This window comes from Mesoplodon densirostris, chromosome 3 (genome assembly GCF_025265405.1).
Source record: "Mesoplodon densirostris isolate mMesDen1 chromosome 3, mMesDen1 primary haplotype, whole genome shotgun sequence".
NCBI classification, from domain to species: Eukaryota; Metazoa; Chordata; class Mammalia; order Artiodactyla; family Ziphiidae; genus Mesoplodon; species Mesoplodon densirostris.
The window spans coordinates 19,946,680-19,974,407 of NC_082663.1; the positions used below are offsets into that span (position 1 = coordinate 19,946,680).

General features: G+C 36.7%; 1 long non-coding RNA gene across 2 annotated transcripts in view; it reads right to left on the bottom strand.

Moving 5' to 3' along the window:
* The window catches only part of LOC132485130 (uncharacterized), a 190,258-nt gene that overhangs the window by 46,209 nt on the left and 116,321 nt on the right, over positions 1–27,728 (bottom strand). For both annotated transcript variants that reach the window (XR_009531392.1, XR_009531393.1), the window contains exon 3: positions 8,326–8,498. This is a non-coding gene — a long non-coding RNA (uncharacterized LOC132485130). The remainder of the gene's footprint in view (positions 1–8,325; positions 8,499–27,728) is intronic.

The window sequence follows — 27,728 nt, forward strand, 5'->3', positions numbered from 1 at the left end:
AATCATTGTCTTATAATTGTGGGTGTTAATTAAGTACTAAAATAGCCCTGGATGTAATAGATACAGTCTTTTTTTTTCTTTTCACTTGTAAAAAAATTAATAAGCAGAAACATCAATTAAATAGAGCTGGGAGACCAGATGGGGAGCTCTCATGCCCTGAGGCCATAACAGAGTCCAACAGGAAGAAGAAAGACCCTTCTTGCTCCTGGCAACAATTCAGCCAATGAAAAGCCATGGATTGTTTGTTTACTATAGTCCTCTCAACTTCCTTTTCCCCTCTATAAAAGCATTCTCCTTCCCCGGCCTTCAAGGACTTGCACGTAGCTCTCCATGATTGCAGACCCCAAATTGCAAATATTTATCCCAAATAAACCCATCTTTGCTGGAGAAATAACTGGCAATCTATTTGTTTTAGGTCTACACACTATAATTAATCAGTATTGTGGCTTATTACAATAATACAGTATTTCCCCAGTAACCTTATTATATTGCAGGAGTAATCAGATAAAGTGCATCACTTGCTATTAAAAAGTAACCAGGCTTTATTTTTATATTAAAGTAAATTTATGTCTTTTAATTTTTTTTCCATTATCTAATCTGATAGAATTAAGAAAAAGAAAATCTCTGTTACTGTCCTGCTGCTTCTTCTGAGTGATTAGAATGTTAATTTAGCAGCATCCTTTCTTCCAAGTAGTTTATCATTTATCAGACTTTGTCATTCTGTGGAGAGTGATTCACTGAAAAATTAAAACTTTCAGACTGATTTCAAACCACCTCATCTAAAGCCAAACACGACTGAAAATAATGAATCTTTGACTCCAGTAGAAGAGCCAAACTTGGGTGCATTCAGTGTCCTTGAAATGACTACTTGCATGTTTAAAGACCACCCACCGGGAAGTATAACATGGAAAGGGTGAGAAAAAGACTAATTGTACACTTAAACCACTATGTGGTGGCTAATATATTTCCTTAAGGGAGCACAGAGAGCTGTCATTGTAAATTATTTCTGACTTACGAGAATTAAAAATGTGTTTGATAGAAATACAGCAGGAAGAAGAAAACAACTCTCTGTTGTTTTGCCCCCTCAAGCAAAACAAACAGAAAAAAATTCAATGTGCTTTTATGCTAATTGAGCAGTGCTGTTTTTATTGTGTGTTTGTATCTGCAAGGAAAAAAAAATCCCAGATAAATAATATAGCTTCATTCTATCTCAACATATTTTGCATCATGTTTACAAAATGACTGATGAAACCAGATGTCATTATGCCTTAATATCCTCTAACTGTTCACATTATATAAATGCATACGTTTATGTATGTGTGCACGTGTGTGTGCCTCTGTAGCTTCTTTTTTTCAAGTAAAATAATTCTACTACCTACGAAAATAAGATAAAATTTCAATATAGAAACAAGTGGTATGTACACTTTATGTGTAATTTTCCATGTTGTATTTGCAGGCAGTAAAGTGAGAATACACCCTCGTCCATTTATTTTCCTTTTATCACCTTGCCTAAAACACTACCAAAGTTAGTATATATTTGTTTTAATATCTGAGGTGATCAAACAACTTCAAGTTATCAATGATTTTTAATTTATCTTTTCAAGGAAAAATTTAATTATACTAAACTGTATGATCAAAGTTTGGATGTAACACTGTATAAATGTTTCACTTATGATTTTATTAATTTTAGAATTCTGAGTAGAAAAATGAAATGAAATTTAATAGCTGGAAGTCAGCATAAAATTGAAGATCTTTATGAAGAAAGTCCAGAATAATTCTGAATGCCTATTTAGACCTTTAGTTAGTACGTACTGATTTGGAGTTAAATTCAGTAAAATATTTTGAAGGACTTTCTGTGCTTTTCTTAAGTACTATATATAGCTTTGAGTGTATTTCTTTTCAAATTGTCTCAGACTAAGGTCTGCCAGTAACTTTAATAAAGTCTCAATGAACTCCAAAATTGTCTGTTATACACTTTTAAAGTTTTTGTTTGTTTTTAAATGATTAAGTAAGGGAGAAAACAGGGTAGAGAACATAACGGGGGAAAAAAAACTGTAATAAACATCCCTACTGTAGCCATGATCCCTTCTCTGTATTATTTTTGCATGCACTTTTTTAAATCATGACAATTTTATCACAATACATATGAGCAGAATATGAAAAGGGTAATATTACCATTCATAGGCTTTTTCAGCATTGACAAATGTCCAATGCATCTAATGCAACCCTAGAAATTATGTCTTAAAGAGTCTTTATAAGATGAAATTCAAACGTACTGGTGCTTTCCTTCCCTCAGACATTTGTGATACATACAAGGATATAGATGAAAAACTGGAAGATTCTAATAAACAAAATAGCAAAATAAAACTTTTGAAATGTGAAGTAATAAAAGGTAGAGTCTGCTTATATTGCAAGGTTATTTAAATAGCGTTCCTCTTTTGGATTAACCTGGGCAAGCACCACCATTTAATGCCACAAAAAATGTTTAATTTATTTTCAGGTTTGCTTTTGGCCTTTATTCCAGTAAAGATCTTCCTTAGTCCCTTATAACTTTTTCCTTTTTTCCCCTAATTGCCTTCATCTAGTATAACTTTTATGATATGATTTAACCCTCAATAAGAGGTAACCATTCAATGTATAATCCTTTTACTTCAACTATAGAAGTTATGATGTTTCTAAACTTTAGGATGATAGTGTATTCAAATCATTATCTAAATCCTAGAATATGATAGTTATTCCTATTTCTGTAAACTGCTAAATTCCAACCGCTTTGTGAGCCTTAATCATTTCTGCATTGGGGAGAAGGAACCAAGCATCCCTGGCTGAGATTCTCTTGCTCCATCTCTAGTGTTTGTTCACAAGGTGGAGACTTCTGGTTTGCTCACCACCACTTTGTCACTTTACTAGACTGAGGAGGTCTATGATTTCTCTCTCTCTGTGTGACTAAGTAAGCAAGTTTAATATTGAGGGAGTACATTTTGCACAGCAAACCATAAGCAAGATGAAAAGGCAACCCTCAGAATGGGAGAAAATGTTTGCAAATGAAGCAATGGACAAAGGATTAATCTCCAAAACATAAAAACAGCTCATGGAGCTCAATATCAAAAAAACAAACAACCCAATTAAAAAAATGGGCAGGGGCTTCCCTGGTGGCGCGGTGGTTGGGAGTCCGCCTGCCAATGCAGGGGACACAGGTTCGTGTCCCGGTCCAGGAAGATCCCACATGCCGCGGAGCGGCTGGGCCCGTGAGCCATGGCTGCTGAGCCTGCGCATCCGGAGCCTGTGCTCCACAACGGGAGAGGCCACAACAGTGAGAGGCCCGCGTATCGGAAAAAAAAAAAAAAAAAAAAAGTCAGGTTGGACCTGGGACACTGCCTGACTCCTGTGGCAGGGAATAGATTATAGAATCACTTCTGCTATAACATGTGTTTTGAAAATGTGAATTTGTTCCATTGAGATTGAGATATTAAAAAATAAAAAATGGGCAGAAGACCTAAACAGACATTTCACCAAAGAAGACATACAGATGGCCAAGAGGCACATGAAAAGATGCTCAACATCACTAATCATTAGAGAAATGCAAATCAAAACTACAATGCGGTATCACCTCACACCGGTCAGAATGGCCCTCTTCAAAAAATCTACAAACAATAAATGCTGGAGAGGGTGTGGAGAAAGGGGAACCCTCTTGCATTGTAGGTGAGAATGTAAATTGATACAGCCTCTATGGAGAACAGTATGGAGGTTCCTTATAAAGCTAAAAATAGAACTACCATACGACCCAGCAATCGCACTACTGGGCATATACCCAGAGAAAACCATAATTCAAAGGACACATGTGCTCCAATGTTTATTGCAGTACTATTTACAATAGCCAGGACATAGAAACAACCTAAATGTCCAATGATAGATGAATGGAAAAAGAAGACGTGGTACATATATACAATGGAATGTTACTCAGCCATAGAAAGGAAAGAAAATTGGGTCATTTGTAGAGATGTGTATGGACCTAGAGTCTGTCATACAGCGTGAAGTAAGCCAGAAATAGAAAAACAAATATTGTATATTAACGCATATATGTGCAATCTAGAAAAATGGTACAGATGAACCTATTTGTAGGGCAGGAATAGGGACGTAGACTTAGAAAACAGACATGTGGATGCAGGGGAGTAAGAGGAGGGTGAGACTAATTGGGAGATTGGGTTTGACATAAATACCATGTGTAAAATAGACAGCTAGTGGGAACCTGCTGTATAGCACAGGGAGCTTAGCTCAGTGCTCTGTGATGACCTAGATGAGTGGGGTTGGAGTGGGGTGGGAGGGAGGTCCAAGAGGAAGTGGATATAGGTATATGTATAGCTGATTCACTTCACTGTACAGCAGAAACTAACACAACTTGTAAAGCAACTTTACTCCAATAAAAAAAATAAGTAAAAGACAATAAACCTATGCGATAAATTTAACTATTTTCATTCTCATTTTACACATGGGTACTCCAAGGTTCTGAGAGTTATGTTTCCCAAGATCCCATAGCCAGTAATGATAATGCCAGAAATCTGACTATAGAACTCTGATGAGTTGTTTCTCCTGTGAGATTTAAAAAAAAAAATACATGATGGGGAGCAGAACACATTTTCATTTTGAGTCATCAAGTAAAGTGCAATGTAAAGACCCTTGCATAGAGTACTCCCTGTAGCAAATGCATGGTTACCTTTCTATGTATTTTCTGAAGTACTTGCCCTTAGATGCTAACCCTGAACCATTTCAACATCTGGTTCAAATTATGCATTTTATTTTATCTTTAAGACTGAAAATTGTTATGTCACTAGCACCAAACAAGGGTGTATTCTTCATTGTGTTTTATTCTTTCATGTTGAAATAGTTATTATAATAACATGACATAGTCTCTCTATTCTATTTAGTTGTAGTGTTTTAGCCACAAATACAGTGTTTTAGTGCTAGTATAAAAGCCATATTGAAATTTTGGAGAGTCTTGTTCTATTTTTTTGTTTGGTTTTGCAAATTATTGACTGTGATAATACAGTAAAATGTTGTAAAATGTTGCCATCACAATAACTGTTGACATTTGGAAGTGTAATTTTATTGTTTAAGATAAACTGAAAAGCTAAAAAATATATATATATTGAGGGAATTCAAAGAGGATCATCATGGTCACTCCCTGGAATCCGATTTTGTCATAATAAAACTGATATTTTGAACTGATTTCTTTGCCTATTTCTTATTAATTATAAAGATGAGAGATGAATAAGTGACTATGTAGTATTCTGTTCAAACCCTACTAAATGCCATTATTAAAAATCGTTCAAAATATGTAATAAATGGTGTTGGTGTAGTAGCATCACCTTTATACCTAATGATAGCTCATTGCTATGATGATTATGCTAGAATTTTATGGTTAATTATTCTTATTTTTATATTTTATTCATTCACTTATGGTTTCTCATTTTAGAAAAACTTGAAGTAACAACTGTTTCATAATAAATATAATGGATTATAACCTTTAAAAATGGTGAATCACTATATACCTGATACTGTATATCTAAAGTTAAAAGTATGTTTAACCTGATAGTTGTATACCTGAAACATATAATATTGTAAATAAACTATACCTCAGTAAAATAAAACAAACTAATACATTCACATGGTAAAAAAATCATATAATATTTTAAAGGAAATAATGAAAAAAATCTTAAATTAAAACCTACAACTGTCTTGGTATATTATTATTTTGTGAGAAAATTTGAAACTGTGAAGCAAAGTGATATTTATGCATTGGTGGTATTTTATTACCAATTTGTAACTATCATCACCAACTTTATGAAAATATATATTCTAGAGAAAAGGTCTTAATAAAAGAGTTTAATAAATTTAGGTATAAAATATGTCATACAGTAAAATAAGATTGTGAAACAGAGGGTCAATCTATTCTCTTACTATAGAATTATTGTATTAATTTTCTATTGATGATGTAAAAAAATTACTGTAAATGTAGTGGCTTAAAACAACCCAAACTGATTATTTTACAGTGCTGGAGGTCAGAAGTCCAAAGTGAGTTTCACTGGGCTAAAGTCAAGGTGTAGGCAGCACTGCTTTCTTTCTGGGGGCTCTAGGGGAGAATCCATTCCCTTGCCTTTTCCACTGACACAGGCCAACTGCATTCCTTGGCACCTGGCCCCTCCCTCCATCTTCAAAGCCAACAACGGTCAGTTGAGTCCATCTCATCACATTCCTCTGACATTAATTTTCTTTCCTGACTCTTTCACTTATAAGGAGCGATGTGACTACTCAGCTATTGCAGGATAATCTTCCATCAGAAAATCCTTATCACATCTATAGTGCCTTTTTGCCATGTTCATAGATTCTGGGGATTAGGACATTGGCAACTTGGTGGGGGAGCACATTGTCCTGCCCACTACGATTATAACACACTATTGCACCTTATCTTCTATTACAGAGGCCAGAAAAGCCAAATATCCCTTTGCCTGACCTTTGCACATAGGGGTGACAGTGTGACCCTCTTCTAGTCAATACAGAGCACATAAAAACTGGCTTTAAGAAAGATTAGACTCTTCTGATAAGAACGGAATGTAAGACTAAGGTTCACCTTCATTGGCTCCTGCATCCTGCCTTTAACTCTCCTAGGAAAGCAGGACACTTGCAGTTATGTAAGCATGTTTTGAACTCAGTGGGAAACTGAGAAAATCAGAGACATAGCCACACAGTGTCCTGACTTTGTTGATTCTGAACTGATATCAGTAACCCAGATATGCCTGCACCTGCTATACCTCTGCACCTGCTATAATATGAAACAGAAAAACAAAGCTTATTGTTTTCCTTCAGGGTGGTCATATTCTTCTGTCACTTTCAGCCTAAATATTTTCTAAATTAATTTTTACTCTTCTAATACACCGAGTGATTTTCCACAGTGGGCAGGGATAGCAGATTAAGAAGTTAAGAATATATGATTTTAAAAGGAGCTGTTAATGGAATACATTTATTGTGACTCATCCCCACAAGAAAGAGACACATGTTGGGAAATACTATATCAGACTCTGACAAGGAGGTTGAGAATTTACCTAGTTATACCATTTATGACATATTAAAAATTGCAGCCTTCATTTTTCTAAAATGTACTTTAAGAATTCAATGAGTTAATCTATTAACATAGAATTGTAACAGAACTCATAGGTGTCAGTCAAAGTTAAACATGCTTTAAATCATTACAATTTTTTCTACACACTTTAAAAACTGTTTTATTTTGATGGTTTGGTTAATACATTTTTCTCTTTACCTTATTCACTGGCAATATATTATCTACCTTGAAGCCTATAATGAATATATATCATTCAAATGACAGCACACCTTAATAAATAAAGTGAAGTGAAATATGCTTCCATATGCAAAGGCATTGTCAAATTTAGTCCTTGAGTGGTTTTAAATCCAATACCAAATTATTTAATATGTATCCTACAGAGAGTGAATGGCTTATGAGTGCCCCATTAATAAAATATGGCATAAGTGATGCTATGTGCCTTCTGAGGCTATGCCATGGAAGCCCAAGCAGCTTCTGACCCAGTCTCATGGAATGCTCCCCCTCAGAGATGTCTTTACTTCATTCCCTCATGGGATACAGTCATCCTGTTATAACCCGAACCTCCTGGCTTTGTCATATTTATGTGCTTCAGTGGAACATAAACACAGATGTGTCAAATCCAGAAACCTGACAAATGAATGGGAGAAGTCAAGATGGACATGGATTCACCAGCTCCAACACCTCCTGCCCTCTACATCTTTCTCTTTTCCCACTTGAAGTCCCAGATGTCATGGAACCCAGGAAAGCCATCTCCTAAGGTCCTTTCTGAATTCCTGTCCGAGTTTGTGAACACATTAAAATGATTCCTGTTGTACGCCATCAAGTTTTGGGCATGTTTACTATGTAGTGATATATAACTAAAAATATATATATATTTTAGGAAAATATTAAATAGAGACATCTTTACAGGAGTGAAGTTTTAAATGGTGGCCCTTTACATTTTGAAATAAATTATTTTAATTTAAAAATGTAAAGTGATCACCAAAATAAGTATAATTGCCTTGATTTCTCCCTATTGCTCAGCACATCTGTGCCTTCAGTGTTGTTTAAAGAGCAATTTAGATTCTTTTTTCAAATAAGCATGGTGTTTTTATGCATCTTTGTATTCTCATGATCTGGCATGTTAATAGGAACAAAATGGTTCCTAAGAAAGTATTTGTTTGATAGCATTAGTTGAATATACTTACATTTAAAGTAGTGATAGGGCTTACCTGGTGGTGTAGTGGTTGAGAGTCCGCCTGCCGATGCAGGGGACACGGGTTCGCGCCCCGGTCCAGGAAGATCCCACATGCCGCGGAGCGGCTGGGTCCATAAGCCATGGCCACTGAGCCTGTGTGTCTGAAGCCTGTGCTCCGCAATGGGAAAGGCCACAACAGTGAGAGGCCTGTGTGCCACAAAAAATAATAATAATAATAAAGTAGTGATAAGTTTACCAAAAGGGACTTATGTCCATCAGGTAATTAACTGGACATAGTCTTACTTTAAATAAATAGTAATAAATGACTTTAAAAAACAAATAAGCAAGAAAGCAATAAACACACACATAATTCTATACCTTAATGCTAACCACTAAATATATATTGGACTACTCTTAAGTAGAATTCTGAAGACAACTATACACACACACTCACACACACTCACTCACTCACTCTCCACTAAGGTGAAGAGGCAACCTATCCTAAGAGTGATCCTGTAATAATTTGCTCCTTGTTTTACATTAAGCTATCTGGTTGAGAGAAATCAGAAATGGCCTGTGTTAAATAATGAGAGGTGTGGGTAACTGGTCACACTTTCAAATGGAAGCCACAGCTTGGGGTAGGTATAAAATATATACCAGAATTCTAAAAATTTTGTGTATGTGTGTGTATGTGTGATCTGCTGCAGACTCTGCTTAAGAGAAACCCCATATATATTTTATCTTCATGCACAAACTGTGGATTTCATTTGAAATTGTGGCCAGTGGCCCAGATGTCTCACCATTTAACCCAGGCACCTTCTGTTGTCCTTCAACAGGACAGCTTAGTGTAACACAAAGAGTAAATGAATTACAGGGTCACACTTAAGATAGGTCGGCTCTCTATATTCGTGGCAGTAAAATGACTACTTGTTCAGTCAATGAAGAGAAGCAGCTGATCAAGACCAGCATCAGGTAGAGTTTTCAGACTCCTTCCAGCTGGCAAAATGAAAATCTATATTGGGACCCCTGGGACATGAAGAGAGAACAAAATTGGTTTGAGCCACTGTGGTGGTTGATAAATGTCACACTAAGAGAAGAGCATTAGTCTCTTTACCCACCTGCCCAAGTCTAGCTAAATTCAAAGGAAATATGTACCTGTATGGTATACAGTTGAGTACATAATTTATTCCCTCTCACCAGAACAAATACCATTGTGTTCATAACTCATTGTGCACATTCAAAGGAATAAAATAATGTGAGTTGACAATGTTGGGTATGGATAACTTTTCAAAAAAGTCACCTGTCAAACAAGAATGTAACCCATGAAGAAATTATGTTAACATAATTACTTTTCAAAAGGCAAGTTGTATATGAAATAAATACCCTTTATGAACCGGTTTGCAAGGCAGAAATAGAGACACGGATGTAGAGAACAAATGTATAGACACCAAGGGGGGAAAGCGGGGAGTGGTGGTGGTGGTGGTGTGATGAATTGGGATATTGGGGTTGACATATATACACTAATATGTATAAAATAGATAACTAATGAGAACCTACTGTATAAAAAATAAATAAAATAAAAATTTAAAAATAGAATATAAAAATTCATAAGAATTAAATATCCTTGAGAGAACAGAAAAAGAAGATTGCTTTATATTTTCCACTTTTTCAGAGGCATAAGAGTCAAAGAAGAAATTACCAGAAAAATACCCAGGGTTATACTCAGTCCAGGGTTTTTTAATATATGCAATTAATCATTTAATGCAGTTGGTCAAAAAAGTCACAATCAGTCAGAAATAGTAAAATCAATCTAAATATTGGACCAATTTAGATTTTCTTTTGGAAGCTAATTCAGCTTTAAAGAGTCAATCAGTCTCTGATTACTGTGTGTAATCTAAAATTTTGGCAAAGATCTAATAAAAATATAAAATACCTGCATGTAAGCTTAAAAAATAGAAGTGACAAAAGAATACTATTTGATTTTCCCCATTACCTAACTTTTAGAAGAAATATAAGGATTAAACAATTTATAATTAAATAAAGAAAACACTGTTACTAGAGTTTAAAAAAATTTAACATAAATTACATTAACTATTTTACAAAATCCTCAATATGTTTTTATTGTTTTAGAGCTAGAAAGCATAATTCATAAATAGTGATAAAATACATTAAGAGAAAGAAGATTGTTCCTCTAAAATAATTTTTATTTCCAAATTAGAAGAAATGTTTTGAGAAAATAAAATTGATATTTAATACCAAATTTCTCCCATTTTTGATAAAAAAATAGGGGTATCTTTATTTATGTGCAAGCAACCAAAATGATGTCAAGTCACAGATGAATGTTTAATTTTTTCTTTAGCAATATGCCAAATGTTCTGAAACAGTGATTAACTTATATGCATATAATTAAAGCATGTCTGTTAATTTATACACTTAATAACATATAATCCTCTGAATCCAACTTATTGAATTTTATTTCAAATTTCATGATAATGAAAGTGAGCTTCAGAGAGATTAAGTTATCTATCTACCTGTGCACAGTCCTGTCTTGTTCAATTAATTGAACAATTATTTAAACATCATTCTTTTGACTCTTAGGTTAATGTTTTTTAACTCACCATTTACCTTTAATTAATATCCCTAGCTGTGACCACTAAATTATGTTATAAAAAGTCTTAACTGAGTAGGAAATAATTCTATATACACTCTTAAATGCCATATAGCTTTCCCTGGCTTAAGCTGCAGTGGATATTTTAAATAATCCTTGCCCTAGTCAATTTTTGTATTATTTTCTCTGTTCGTCTTACCCTTAACTTCCCATGCTCCTCAGTAGTGCTAAGCTAAGATAGGTGAGAGGACTTAAATACTTTTCTAAGATGCCTTTACTTATGTTTACTCTCAAAGAACTTAAAAAACAGTACAAAGTATAAGACATAATATATTCAAGTGGGGGACTATGGTTACTTCTTGAAGTTTAGTAATATTGGCATCCCCATGAAGTGAGATATCTGACAGATATAGGAACACAGACTTGTGTGCTCACTACATATTTTGTATACATGTATGTTGCAGCTCATTAAATATCTATTCTACCAGGCACTGAATTTTTTCTGTTACTCAGCCACATTTGTGAGCTCTAATGTTTTGGCTTATTCTCCTTTGAAATACCACAGATAAAGAAAACTGAAGCCATACATTTGGAGCCCAGAGAGGAAGTTGGGGTTATCAAGGTGAAATATATAAGTTTGTGAAGTTTCTTTTGGTAGATATTGAGGCAGTAGGCGGAAATAATATAACAAGGAATAAAACACACACACAGTGATGATATGGGAAAATCTAAGAAGAAACCCTTTGAATCTCAGCATTTGTTGGAAAATAGAAGGATGTTTAATACTCAAAAAGATAGTCTCAAAGTAGAAAGAAGATTGGAAGAGTGTATTGTCAAAAAGGCCAAGTGGAAATGGTGTTTCAGGAAGTATAATGAACTGAATAGCCAAAAAAAGATGATGTCAATTTACTTATCACGAACATTATTTAGTGACTGACATCTTAGAAAGCAAAGGTCTTAATGAAATTCTGACAAGCTCTCATATATATCTTAGTCTGTTAGTAAGATATTAGGAAGTCTGACTTCCAAGAATTCCAATTAAAGTGTAACTAACAAGGATTTAGGTTTTACTCTGAAATCAAATAGATAGTTAAACAAATATGTCATATCTAGAAGTTAAAATTGAGTTTTACTGTATCTGAAGGAAAATAACTTCTAAGTAAATATCCATAAGGGCTACATTTCTGGAATAAAGTCAATAATTTGCCAAAACAAGAGAAAAATCAAGAAACTTAAATGAATGAATTATATATAATATTTCCTTGAGAGTTACTGAAATTTTGATTATTTATTAAGGAAAAAGAAGCACACTAAAACTTAACCTGACTTTAAAAATATCAACATCCAGGCTTCCGTGATGGCGCAGTGGTTGAACGTCTGCCTGCCGATGCAGGGGACACGGGTTCGTGCCCTGGTCCGGGAAGATCCCACATGCCGTGGAGCGGCTTGGCCCGTGAGTCATGGCCGCTGAGCCTGCGCATCCGGAGCCTGTGTTCCGCAACGGGAGAGGCCCCAACAGTGAGAGGCCCGCATACCGCAAAAAAAAAAAAAAAAAAAAAAAAATCAACATCCATGTTCATGGAAGTATTATTCACAACAGCCAAGAGACAGAAGCAACTTAAATGTTCATTAACAAGTAAATGGATAAACAGAATGTGGTATACACACAATGGAATATCAAGCAGCCTTAAAAAGGAAGGAAAACTTGTCTCATTCTAAAAGATGTCAACCTTGGGGACATTATTCTAAGTGAAAAAAGAAAGTCACCAAAGAACAAATACTATGTGATTTCACTTATATGAGATATCTAGAGTAGTCAAATTCATAGACATAGAAAATGGAACAATTGTTACCGAGGTATAGGAGGGAGGGAAAAAAGGGGATAGTTGTTTAATGGTTGTAGAGTTTCAGTTTTTCCAGATGTAAAGTTTAGAAGATCTTTCACAACAAGGTAACTATACTGAACCTACTGAACTCTACACTTAAAATGGTTAAAATTGTAAGTTTTTTAACACAATAAAATTATTTTAAAAAATTATGTGATTCTCTTTCCTGGAAAAAAGTGGGATGAGTTAGAGGGGTATATGCATGGAAAGAAAGGATTTCTATCTCTCTCTCCTGCTTAGGTAACCCTAGAATATTTTATTTTATTTTATTGCAATTGACCCAGTGCAGTTGACCCTTGAAAAACATGCGTTTGAACTTCGAGGGTTCACTTATCCACAGATTTTTTTTTTAATTTGTAAATACAAAGTACTACACGATATGCAGAAGTGGGCCTGGGGATACAGAGGAACCTCGCGTGAAGAGGAACCGAGGATACAATGAGTGGACTATAAGTTATACTTGGATTTTTGACTGTGTGGAGGGTTGGTGGTCCAAACCCCCAAGCTGTCAAGGGTCAACTGTGTTTCTAAATAACTTCGGGACATGATATGGGTAAAATGCTCCCAACATTATTTCTTTAAAATAATTATTCCATGTTATATTCAGAAGTTTCTGAAATGTGAGTAGGTAAGATATTAATTAAACTGTCTTGAAAAATGTTTCCCATACAAATCAGAGTGTCTACCTGTAGAAGTCAACCTCCAAAATCCCCTCAATGGGTCCTGTTTTCTGGTATTTACACCCTTCTGTATGGCCTTACCAAATTGTACTAGGTGTAGTCCATTGAATCAATAGAATACAATAGGAATAATTGTATGTCCCTTCTAAAATTAAATTACACAACAAACTGCAGCTTCATTCTCTCTCTCTCTCTCTGTCTTTCTCTTTCTCCCCCTTTCTCACTTTCTCCCTCTTTCTCTCCATAATCCCTCTCCTTGTGTTGAAGCCAGCATCCATGGAATGAGTAATCCCATTAAGTCCCTTGTGTGGTGAAGAATTAAGGCATTTTGTCAACAATCATGTGAGTGACTTTGAAAGCAGAATCTCCCTCCCTGTCAAACATTCAGCTATCTGTAGCCCTGAGTGACATCTTAATTAAAAGTTCACAAGAGACCAAATAATGCCATTTGCAGCAACATGGATAGACCACAGAGATTATCATACTAAGTGAAGTAAGTCAGAAAGAGAAAGACAAGTACCATATGATATTGCTTATATGTGGAATCTAAAATATGACACGAATGAACTTATTTATGAAACAGAAACAGATTCACAGACATAAAAAGTCAAATACCATATGATATTGCTTATATGTTGGAATCTAAAATATGACACCAATGAACTTATTTATGAAACAGAAACAGACTCACAGACATCGAAAACAAACTTATGGTTACCAAAGGAAAAGGGAGGTTGGGGGAGAGATAAATTAGGAGTTTCGGATTAAGTGATACAAACTTCTATATATAAAATAGATAAACAATAAGGTCCTACTGTATAGCACAGGGAACTATATTCAATATACTGTAATAAACTATAATGTAAAAGAATATGAAAAAATATATATATATATATAACTGAATCATTTTGCTGTACACCAGAAAATGATACAATATTGTACATCAACTATACTTCAATTAAAAAAAAAAAGAGTGCCTCCAATTATTCCTGGCTTCTGGTATTCACACCCTTGTCTGATGGTCAGTGTGTCACTTTGTAGATAAGTCTCAAGAGAGACTTAAGACAGAACCCCCATGTAAGTACACCAGCATTCCTAATGTTTAATGATTATGTGAAATAATATGTTGTTTAAGCTTCTATGTTTCAGAGAAATTTATTATAAAGCAATAAGAGACAACTCTCCTTCCCAGTTCCACTCTGGGTCCCAAATAAAGTTTGGCTTTTGGTTTAACTCTGATGCCTGCCTATATATGTAGTCACAGATATAGAAAATAGTTTAATGAGAACAATGCAATTCTAGAAACATAAAATTCCACAAAATATGAAATACAACAATATGGAACTGCTCTCTTTTTCAGTATTTCATTCCTTGAAGGAAAGTAAAGTCTTGGGAAGGAATTAAAAATCCCTCTAATAAAAACTGTTTCCTAAAGAAAAGAAAAACAAAACAAAGAATGAAATCCCCCTCTTGGTTTCAGATATATTAAAGTTACAAAAGAGAAATTTTAAAAAAAAAACAGTCCTCTCCTTCACTTCTAATTCTGCCCAGGAACTGATGAATTTCCTTCATACCTATACGATCTCATATATATCAACTCAAATCTCTCATATGTAATACTGTTTCCACATTTTTGGACTGTTGATAGGATAAACAAGAATATCACAGACAAGCCTGATAGTCATAACATTTAGAAAGAACAAACAAATCCCAGAACTACCACCATGGTACTTTAAAACCAAGGTAACAATGCCCTTTATCAATATCATTTCACAAGATAAAGCTGTACCCTCTAGAATGTCACACATGTTGTAACTTAGATCCACATTGCTTTTGCTCAACTTTCACTAGAGCATACAGACAATATTGTTCAAGGAAAGGAAATAGACTAATAAAAATAAAACAAATACAGCAAAAGGAGCACAAGGGTGAGGATTTTTTACAACTTTGTGAGGAGTTAGGCCACTCTATTATTTTTTTTCTCAACTTGCGCTTTTAAAATTCCTCAGGCAAAAGTCCTTTATAAAGTAAATAAGAGGACCTTTTCAACTAATTAGGGTAACACTGGTTGCTGTAACCAACCCAACATTTCAGTGAATTAATTCAATAGAGGGTTATTTTTCATCAAATTATAGTCCAGCATGGTGGTTTCTAATTCACAGGTGACTTTCTGCATAGTGATTTGGGGAATAAGACTCCTTCCTTATATCTTGTAGCTCTACCACAACATGGAACCTCAGCATCATAAGCAAAAACCAAATATGATGGTGTAGAAGGAGCATTCACTTTTTACCTGTTTTTACCATTTGTACTCATATGCCCCCTTCTAGATGCCATGAAAGGCCGGAAAATATTTTCTACTCTGTAGGTGGGCAACTTTTTCTTAGTGACAGAGCCTAACTGGGAAAGGGAAGCACTAATGTTGGCGAATACTTGCCCATCTTTGCTTCTCTGTGCTTCTCACATTATAGTGATTGGTGGCATTTATTGAACACTTACATTGTATGAGATGTTATCATAGTAAGTAAATTCATCTTCAAGACAATCTTGTTGAGTTCAGTATTATTTTCCCCAATATTATGCGTATGAATAAACTAAGGCAATGAGAAATTAACTTAAGCAAATCACCTTTCTAATAGCTGGGAGTTAAATCCTGCATCCTGGTGCTAAAGAAAAAGCCTCTCTTGATATCTACTAGATATAATGTAAACTTGGTGCCCATTCTCTTGGTACCATTGCCTTTCTAGATGTTCAAGGTTGAATTAAGACTGTGCTGCCTAAGGACAACCTCTCTTCTCACACTTTCAAATTATATGCTCCACATTTGAAATGATAAACTCTCCAAGCAATGTTTGTGGTGGGCATCATCCACAATACCATTCTTCCACCTATTCATCTTGATTTTCTACATTCCTTGCCGGATTACAGATTTTGCTGTTATGATTATTTGTGACTAATTCCTCCCAATGGGAGGATCTCTCTTAATCAATTTCTGACCTTGAGCAACCCCTTATTGTTGCTCCCAAATTCAAAGTTTTCAGGGGTCCAGTAAAGATAAATAAGCTTCAGTTTTAAATCTCCAAGTCCTTAAGCAATTATCTTTCAGCAACTTCAGAAATAATGTTTTTCACTACATTGAATTCTAGACTGGGTTTAGATTTTTAATTTCACTCTGATTTTTTGCCTACTCATTGTGGGTCCATGAGAATTGTTAATGTCATAAAAGCTTACCTTGTTCCTTTTCTTCCTGACATAAATGCAGGTTTATGGTCTTGGTCTAATACTGAGGTTTATTTTTCTTCCCCATCACATTTTTTTTTCCTTTACACTTCTCCAAAAATTTGCCTTGTGGGTTTATATTTTGAGGTGAAGCAGGCCAGTGAATATTGGATTTGCCTTTAAAAATGTATTGTTCTAGCAAATGCTTCCAATTTTTAAGCCCCAGTATAAGATAAATCTACCCTAGTTGAGTTATTTTTTACATCAGTGATCTTTTTAAAACGCAAATATAATCATAAAAATCATTGTTTCCAATGCCTTTAAGGTTATTCACACAGGTTTAAAATCCACATGTCTTTATCTCCAGCAGCAAACTCACTGAGGAGGAATACATAGGAAGTCTCCAAATCAAAAGAGGAGACAAAATACAAGGATGCTACAGAGCTTGAAGTTGCTGGTAGATATAAGTACAAAAACATTAAATACAACCCATTTCCTGAGTTACTGAGGGTTAGATCTTTAACATACTTTTTGGGAGGGAGACCCAATGTAACCCATAACATTCTTGGACCACATGGAATCAAACTGTATAGTAATAATATAAAGATAGAAAGTTTGAAAATATTTAAAATCACAAGACATACTTCTAAGTAGTAGCCCATGAGTTAACAATATATTTAAGGAATATTAAAATGTATTTTGAACAAAATTAAAGTAAAAATAAAGCTTCTTAAAATTTTAGGGATGCAGCAAAAACTGCCTAGAGGAAATTTTATGCCACTAAATGCATACATTTAAGAAGAATAAAGGTCCATAATCAGTAAACTAAGCTTCCAAATTCAGCGATTAGTGAAGGAAGCATAATTTAAACCAAAAGCAAGAAGAAAAAAAGAAGAAAAAAATTAAAACAACAATCAGTGGAAGCCCCTTCACGGGCGGAGACAGCAGGTGGCGGAGGGGGAAAGCTTCGGAGTAGCTGAGGAGAGCACAGCAACAGGGGTGTGGAGGGCAAAGCTGAGAGATTCCGGCACAGAGGATCGGTGCCCTCAGGCACACACCAGCCCGAGAGGCTTGTCTGCTCGGCCGCGGGGGCGGGCGGGGCTGGGAGCTGAGGCTCGGGTATCGGCTTTCAGTTGGAGCGCAGGGAGAGGACTGGGGCTGGCGGCAGGAAGAGAGCCTGAAGGGGTTAGTGCACCACGGCTAGCCCGGAGGGAGTCCAGGGAAAAAGTCTGGAGCTGCCGAAGAGGCAAGGGACTTTTTCTTCCTTTTTGTTTCCTGGTGCGCGAGGAGAGGGCATTAAGAGAGCTGCTTAAAGAAACACCAGAGACGGGCGCGCCGCGGACCCCGGAGACGGGCGTGAGACGCTGGGGCTGCTGCTGCCGCCGCCACAAGGCCTGTGTGCGAGCGCAGGTCACTGTCCACCCCGCCTTCCAGGGAGCCTGTGCACCCCGCCACTGCCGGGGTCCCGGGACCCAGGAACAGCTTTCCCGGGAAAGCGCACGGAGCGCCTCAGACTGGTGCAACATCACGCCGGCCTCTGCCGCCGCAGGCCCGCCCCACACTGCGCGCCCCTCCCTCCCCTCTGCCTGAGTGAGCCAGAGCCCCCGAATCAGCGGCTCCTTCAAACCTGTCCTGTCTGAGCGAAGAACGGACGCCCTCCGGCGACCTACGCGCAGAGGCGGGGCCAGGTCCAAGGCTGAGACCCGGGAGCTGTGAGAGCAGAGAAGAGACAGGGAAATCTCTCTGTGCAGCCTCGGAGGCAGCGGATTAAAGCTCCACAGTCCACTTGATGTGCCCTGTGTCTGTGGAGTGCATGAATGGACAGCGAATCATCCCAAATTGAGGAAGTGGATTTTGAGGACAAGATTTCAGGCTTTTCCCCCTTTTCCTCTTTTTACAACGAATTATCCCAAATTGAGGAGGTGGTCTTTGAGAGCAAGATTTTCGATTTTTCCCCCTGCTCTCTTTCTGTGAATGTGTATGTGTATGCTTCTGTGTGAGATTTTCTCTGTATAGCTTTGCTTCCACCATATGTCCCAGGGTTCTGTCTGTCCGTTTTTTTTCAATAATTACTTTTTAATTTTAATAACGCTACTATATTTTATACTTTATTCCATTTTACTTTACCTGCTCTTTCTTTTTTTCCTCCCTTCCCTTCCTCCCTCCCTCCCTCCGCCCCTCCTTTCCTTCTTTCTCTCTTTCTTTCCTTCCTCCCTCCCTCCCACCCTTCTTCCTTTCACTCTTTCTTTTTCTTTCCTTCCTCCCTCCCTCCTGTCTTTCTTTCTTTCTTTCCTTCCTCCCTCCCTCCCTCCCTTCTTCCATTCACTCTTTCTTTTTCTTTCCTCCCTCCCTTCCTCCCTCCTTTCTTTCTTTCCATCCTTCCTCCCTCCCTCCCTCCTTTCTTTCTTTCCTCCTTCCGTCATCCCTTCCTTCCTTTCCTTCTTCCTTTCTTTCTCTCTCTCTTTCTTTCTTCTACTAATTATTTCTTTCTACTTTTTCTCACTTTTATTCTGAGCCGGGTAGATGAAAGGCTCTTGGTGCTGCAGCCAGGAGTCAGTGCTGTGCCTCTGAAGTGGGAGAGCCAACTTCAGGACACGGGTCCACAAGAGACCTCCCAGCTCCACATAATATCAAGCAGTGAAAATCTCCCAGAGATCTCCATCTCAACACCAGCACCCAGCTTCAGTCAACGACCAGCAAGCTACAGTGCTGGTCACCCTATGCCAAGCAACTAGCAAGGCAGGAACACAACCCCACCCATTAGCAGAGAGGCTGCCTAAAAATATAATAAGGCCACAGGCACCCCAAAACACACCACCAGACGTGGACCTGTCCACCAGAAAGACAAGATCGAGCCTCAACCACCAGAACACAGGCACTAGTCCCCCCCACCAGGAAGCCTACACAACCTACTGAAACAACCTTAGCCACTGGGGACAGACATCAAAAACAACGGGAACTACGAATCTGCAGCCTGCAAAAAGCAGACCCCAAACACAGTAACATAAGCAAAATGAGAAGACAGAAAAACACACAGCAGGTGAAGGAGCAAGATAAAAACCTACCAGACCTAACAAATGAAGAGGTAATAGGCAGTCTACCTGAAAAAGAATTCAGAATAATGATAGTAAAGATGATCCAAGATTCTATTTCCAAGAATCAAAATCTTGGAAAAAGAATAGACAAAATGCAAGAAACAGTTAACAAGGACCTAGAAGAACTAAAGATGAATCAAGCATCGATTAAAAACACAATAAATGAAATGAAAAATGCTCTAGATGGGATCAATAGCAGAATAACTGAGGCAGAAAAACGGATAAGTGAGGTGGAAGATAAAATAGTGGAAATAACTGCTGCAGAGCAAAATAAAGAAAAAAGAATGAAAAGAACAGAGGACAGTCTCAGAGACCTCTGGGACAACATTAAATGCACCAACATTCGAATTTTAGGGGTTCCAGAAGAAGAAGAGAAAAAGAAAGGGACTGAGAAAATATTTGAAGAGATTATAGTTGAAAACTTCCCTAATATGGGAAAGGAAATAGTTAATCAAGTCCAGGAGGCACAGAGATTTGCATACAGAATAAATGAAAGGAGAAATACGCCAAGACACATATTAATCAAACTGTCAAAATTTAAACACAAAGAAATCATATTAAAAGCAGCAAGGGAAAAATAACAAATAACACACAAGGGAATCCCCATCAGGTTAACAGCTGATCTCTCAGCAGAAACTCTACAAGCCAGAAGGGAGTGGCAGGACATAATTAAAGTGATGAAGGAGAGAAACCTGCAACCAAGATTACTCTACCCAGCAAGCATCTCATTCAGATTTGATGGAGAATTTAAAACCTTTACAGACAAGCAAAAGCTGAGAGAGTTCAGCACCACCAAACCAGCTTAACAAAAAATACTAAAGGAACTTCTCTAGGCAAGAAACACAACAGAAGAAATATACCTACAATAATGAACCCAAAGCAATTAAGGAAATGGGAATAGGAACATACATATCAATAATTACCTTAAATGTAAATGGACTAAATGCTCCCACCAAAAGACACAGAGTGGCTGAATGGATACAAAAACAAGACCCATAAATATGCTGTCTACAAGAGACCCACTTCAGACCTAGAGACACATACAGACTGAAAGGAAGGGGATGGAAAAAGATATTCCATGCAAATGGAAATCAAAAGAAAGCTGAAGTAGCAATTCTTATATCAGACAAAATAGACTTTAAAATAAAGACTATTAGAAGAGACAAAAAGAGCACTACATAATGATAAAGGGATTGATCCAAGAAGAAGATATAACAATTGTAAATATTTATGCACCCAACATAGGAGCACCTCAATACATAAGGCAAATACTAACAGCCATAAAAGGGGAAATCAACAGTAACACATTCATAGTAGGGGACTTTAACACCCCACTTTCACCAATGGACAGATCATCCAAAATGTAAATAAATAAGGAAACACAAGCTTTAAATGATACATTAAACAAGATGGACTTAATTGATATTTATAGGACATTCCATCCAAAAACAACAGAATACACATTTTTCTCAAGTGCTCATGGAACATTCTCCAGGATAGATCATATCTTGGGTCACAAATCAAGCCTTGGTAAATTTAAGAAAATTGAAATTGTATCAAGTATCTTTTCTGACCACAATGCTATGAGACTAGACATCAATTACAGGAAAAGATCTGTAAAAAATACAAACACATGGAGGCTAACCAATACACTACTCAATAACGAAGTGATCACTGAAGAAATCAAAGAGGAAATAAAAAAATACCTAGAAACAAATGACAATGGAGACACGACGACCCAAAACCTATGGGACGCAGCGAAAGCAGTTCTAAGGGGGAAGTTTATAGCAATACAATCCAACTTAAGAAACAGGAAACATCTCGAGTAAACAACCTGACCCTGAACCTAAAGCAATTAGAGAAAGAAAAACAAAAAACCCCCAAAGTTAGCAGAAGGAAAGAAACCATAAAGATCAGATCAGAAATAAATTAAAAAGAAATAAAGGAAATGATAGCAAAGATCAATAAAACTAAAAGCTGGTTCTTTGAGAAGATAAAAATAATTGACAAACCATTCGTCAGACTCATCAAGAAAAAAAGGGAGAAGACTCAAATCAATAGAATTAGTAATGAAAAAGGAGAAGTAACAAATGACATTGCAGAAATACAAAAGATCATGAGAGATTACTACAAGCAACTCTATGCCAATAAAATGGACAACCTGGAAGAAATGGACAAATTCTTAGAAATGCACAACCTGCCAAGTCTGAATCAGGAGGAAAGAGAAAATATGAATAGACCAATCACAAGCACTGAAATTGAAACTGTGATTAAAAATCTTCTGACAAACAAAAGCCCAGGACCAAATGGCACCACAGGCGAGTTCTATAAAACATTTAGAGAAGAGCTAACACCTATGCTTCTCAAGCTCTTCCAAAATATACCAGAGGTAGGAACATTCCCAAATTCATTCCATGAGGCCACCATCACCTTGATACCAAAACCAGGCAAGGGTGTCACAAAGAAAGAAAACTACAGGCCAATATCACTGATGAACATAGATGCAAAAATCCTCAACAAAATACTAGCAAACAGAATCCAACAGCACATTAAAAGGATCATACACCATGATCAAGTGGGGTTTATTCCAGGAATGCAAGGATTCTTCAATATATGCAAATCAATCAATGTGATACACCATATTAACAAGTTGAAGGAGAAAAACCATGTGATCATCTCAATAGATGCAGAGAAAGCTTTTGACAAAATTAAACACCCATTTATGATAAAAACCCTGCAGAAAGTAGGCATAGACAGAACTTTCCTCAACATAATAAAGGCAGTATATGACAAAGCCACAGCCAACATTGTCCTCAATGGTGAAAAACTGAAACCATTTCCACTAAGATCAGGAACAAGACAAGTTTGCCCACTCTTACCACTCTTATTCAACCTAGTTTTGGAAGGTTTAGCCACAGCAATCAGAGAAGAAAAGGAAATAAAAGGAATCCAAATTGGAAAAGAAGAAGTAAAGCTGTCACTGTTTGTAGATGATATGATACAATACATAGAGAATCCTAAAGATGCTACCAGAAAACTACTAGAGCTAATCAATGAATTTGGTAAAGTAGCAGGGTGCAAAATTAATGAACAGAAATCTCTGGCATTCCTGTACACTAATGATGAAAAATCTGAAAATGAAATCAAGAAAACACTCCCATTTACCATTGCAACAAAAAGAATAAAATATCTAGGAATAAACCTACCTAAGGAGACAAAAGACCTGTATGCAAAAAATTACAAGACACTGATGAAAGAAATTAAAGAGGATACAAAGAGATGGAGAGATATACCATGCTCCTGGATTGGAAGAATCAATATTGTGAAAATGACTCTACTACCCAAAGCAATCTACAGATTCAATGCAATCCCTATCAAACTACCACTGGCATTTTTCACAGAACTAGAACAAAAAATTTCAAAATTTGTTTGGAAAAACAAAAGACCCTGAATAGCCAAAGCAATCTTGAGAACGAAAAATGGAGCTGGAGGAATCAGGCTCCCTGACTTCAGACTATACTATACTACAAAGCTACAGTAATCAAGACAGTGTGGTACTGGCACAAAAACAGAAAGATAGATCAATGGAACAGGATAGAAAGCCCAGAGATAAACCCACGCACATATGGTCAACTTATCTTTGACAAAGGAGGCAGGAATGTACAATGGAGAAAGGACAGCCTCTTCAATAAGTGGTGCTGGGAAAACTGGACAGGGACATGTAAAAGTATGAGATTAGATCATTCCCTAACACCATACACAAAAATAAGCTCAAAATGGATTAAAGACCGAAATGTAAGGCCAGAAACTATCAAACTCTTAGAGGAAAACATAGGCAGAAAACTCTAGGACATAAATCACAGCAAGATCCTTTTGGACCCACCTCCTAGAGAAATGGAAAGAAAAACAAAAATAAACAAATGGGACCTAATGAAACTTTTATTACAAAACTTTTATTACAGCAAAGGAAACCATAAACAAGACCAAAAGACAACCCTCAGAATGTGAGAAAATATTTGCAAATGAAGTAACTGACAAAGGATTAATCTCCAAAATTTATAAACAGCTCATGCAACTCAATAGCAAAAAAACAAACAACCCAATCCAAAAATGGGCAGAAGACTAAAATAGGCATTTCTGCAAATAAGATATACAGACTGTCAACAAACACATGAAAGAATGCTCAACATCATTAATCATTAGAGAAATGCAAATCAAAACTACAATGAGATATCATCTCACACCAGTCAGAATGGCCATCATCAAGAAATCTAGAAACAATAAATGCTGGAGAGGGTGTGGAGAAAAGGGAACACTCTTGCACTGCTGGTGGGAATGTGAATTGGTATAGCCACTATGGAGAACAGTATGGAGGTTCTTTAAAAAACTATAAATAGAACTACCATATGACCCAGCAATCCCACTACTAGGCATATACCCTGAGAAAACCATAATTCAAAAAGAGACATGTACCAAAATATTCATTGCAGCTCTATTCACAGTGGCCCGGAGATGAATACAACCTAAGTGTCCATCATCGGATGAATGGATAAAGAAGATGTGGCACATATATACAATGGAATATTACTCAGCCATAAAAAGAAATGAAACTGAGCTATTTGTAATGAGGTGGATAGACCTAGAGTCTGTCATACAGAATGAAGTAAGTCAGAAAGAGAAAGACAAATACTGTATGCTAACACATATATATGGAATTAAAAAAATGTCATGAAGAACCTAGGTGTAAAACGGGAATAAAGACACAGACCTACTTGAGAATGGACTTGAGGATATGGGGAGGGGGAAGGGTAAGCTGTGACAAAGCAAAAGAGAGGCATGGACATATATACACTACCAATTTTAAGGTAGATAGATAGTGGGAAGCAGCCACAGAGCACAGGGAGATCAGCTCCGTGCTTTGTGACCGCCTGGAGGGGTGGGATGGGGAGGGTGGGAGGGAGGGAGATGCATGAGGGAAGGGATGTGGGAACAGATGTATATGTATGACTGATTCACTTTGTTATAAAGCAGAAACTAATAAAACAAAAACAATCTGTGGAATTGAAGATAGGAAAACAAAGGGAAATCAATGAAACAAAAGACTGGTGGTTCAAACACCAGAAGATCAAAATTCATTTCTTTACATACCATAAAAATGTCAAGTTTCTCAAAATTGATCTATAAAGTCAATGTAATCCCAGCATCATTTTTAGATAAACTGAAATACTTTCGTATTTATACAAAAAGATCATGGCTCATCATTGCCTTTCTGCAAAATAGGGTGAGAGCATGTTACTGGATGCAACTACACTAACTGAGACAGTAAGGCTTTAGCACAAGGATGGAAACAGTGACTAAGGGAACATAATGAAGACTTCAGAAACAAACCATGCCTCTAGAAATAGTTCCTTATGACAGAGTTGCCTTAAAAGACAATGGGGAAAGAAGAGTATTTTCAAAAAATTGTTCTGAATCATTGTATTCATGTTGTGAAAAAAAAGCCTTCCTCCCCAAATAAAATCAGTTGAATTGCACGTAAAAATTAGATGTTAAGGAAATATATTATCTAGAGTCAATGCCGGAGATTATATCTCTGACTTTGGGCTTTGGGGTCAGAAAAGCTTTCTTAAATATGCACAAAAATCCTACTATTATTGAAAGAATAGATAAACTGTCTGCATTATGATTAAAAACTTTGCTATATCAAAGTCTCTACTAAGAGAATGTATTGTAATAGGAAGGCACACAGTGAGAAATTATACTGGTAACACATTTGTAGCACCCCAGGGTCAAGTCTGAAAACTAGAACTACAATTATTCTTGAAGAGGCAATTTAATGCTAGGAATTTGGTTAAAAAAAAAAAAAGGTTCTGGAGGCCTGAGCAAAAAGGAAGTGAGGATATGGAGGTATGACACTTGTTGTTATTCCTGGAAGCATCAACAACCTCCCCTGTGGCTTGGGCCACAATGGATGAGATAAGGGCTTAGAGACCCTAGAAGCATAGAAGGACATTTAAGGACCCAGACCTCTGTGAAGGGGTGGCTTTGTCATTTGCTGGAATGAAAGAAGGGGTGCTGCAAAGTTGTGACCCAGTAGAGGAGCGTGCTAAAATGAAGAAAAAAAATGGTGAGCAAAAGAGACATAATCTCTGTCTTTTCAAAGAATTTACCATCTACTCAAAAAGACAGATATTATCATGAAACGGTGTCTTTAAAGAACTCCTTTATAAATACTGTACATTGTATTTATGAGTTGGTGAGAACTTTTTTTTTTTGGATGTTCCCAATCGGATGAGTTGTCCACAACTGAAAATAACATACCTGGTGTCCAGGAGAAAGTCTTCAATGGAGTCACACCCTATAGATTTTTGTTAGCTGCAACTGTGGGAGTATATTTGCACACTCAGAAGGTAGCAGAGAATGAGAGCCAGCCTGGATTAGTGAGTATAAAGTTAGATAAGCCAACTAAAAGTAACCATAAAGATAGAAGGAGACTCAGGCACTTCCCTGGTGGTGCAGTGGATGAGACTCCACGCTCCCAGTGCAGGGGGCCTGGGTTCAATATCTGGTTGGGGAACTGAATCCCACATGCATTCCACAACTAAGAGTATGTATGACACAACTAAGGAGCCCGTGTGCCGCAACTAATAAGCCTGCCTGCCACAACAAAGACCTGGTGCAACCAAATAAATAAATAAATAAATAATTTTTAAAAAGATAGAAGGAGATTCAGAAATAAATCAAGGAAGAATGTGGACCAGTAATAAAGGGGAGTGATAGAGATGAGATTATAAAAGACCATGGAACTGACAATTTGGACATTAAGTGCTTTGTAGAAGACTGGTAGGCAGAACTAAGAGTATAAAAGTCAGATGTCGGGCTTCCCTGGTGGCGCAGTGGTTAAGAGTCTGACTGCTGATGCAGGGGACACGGGTTTGTGCCCCGGTCCGGGAAGATCCCACATGCCGCAGAGCGGCTAGGCCCATGAGCCATGGCCAATGAGCCTGTGTTCCGCAAAGGGAGAGGCCACAACAGTGAGAAAGTCAGATGTCAAATACATTTAACAATTATGACTAATCCTATAAAGACATGGTTTAAAGTTTAAAATCATGTCCACCTCTTTATATTTACATTCATGTCCAGAAACACCTTGTGGAATGTTTGATTATTTTTTGACACATCCCTGTGGCTTGTCAAGATGGGATTATCAAAAGTTTAAGTTCGAGTGTAAGAACTAATCTGCTCTACATTTGTAGCTGCTTATTATCTTGGGCTCTCCCTTGCCCTTCCCAAATGTTATCAACTTAATGAAGCTGAGGACTTATCTTCCTGACTCACGTGTTCAAAACCTTGACATCATGCTTATAGTTGTATAAAAACCCTATGCCACACTTTTCTAAGTCCCTATTGTAACAAGTCAAGGCATTTTATACAGTTCAGAGAATTTATCACTAAGCAAATAATATTGCTTTCTTCAAAATGCAACATGCAGAATAAATAGAAATGGATATTGAGAACTGTAAAACTGGTTAAAAGCCTACCTGCATGTGAATTTAAGATCATCCTTGTAGGTCCATTTTGAAAACACTGGTAGAGCCGAACTCTGGTACATATATTAACATTTTACCCACTTTATTTCCTTCATAAGCTGTCATTTACTCATATAAACCACAGAGATACTGGTCTGTTGGCTTTTATCCTGTAAAAAAACTCAGCTTTCTAAAACTGGTCTTCAAAAATATACTGAAAATCAATTCAAACCTGAAAAACTCTCATCAAATAAATGTATTTTGAAAATATTAAGCTGTCTAAAGGATATGTCTCGCATCCTTCAGATTATGTACTGAATAAGTCACCATGACCTTTCTTTTTGTTTTTGTTTTGTTTTTTTTTAAATACCCTTTAGATGGAATTCTGTATCATTGTAACAGTAATTTCCTGGCTACATC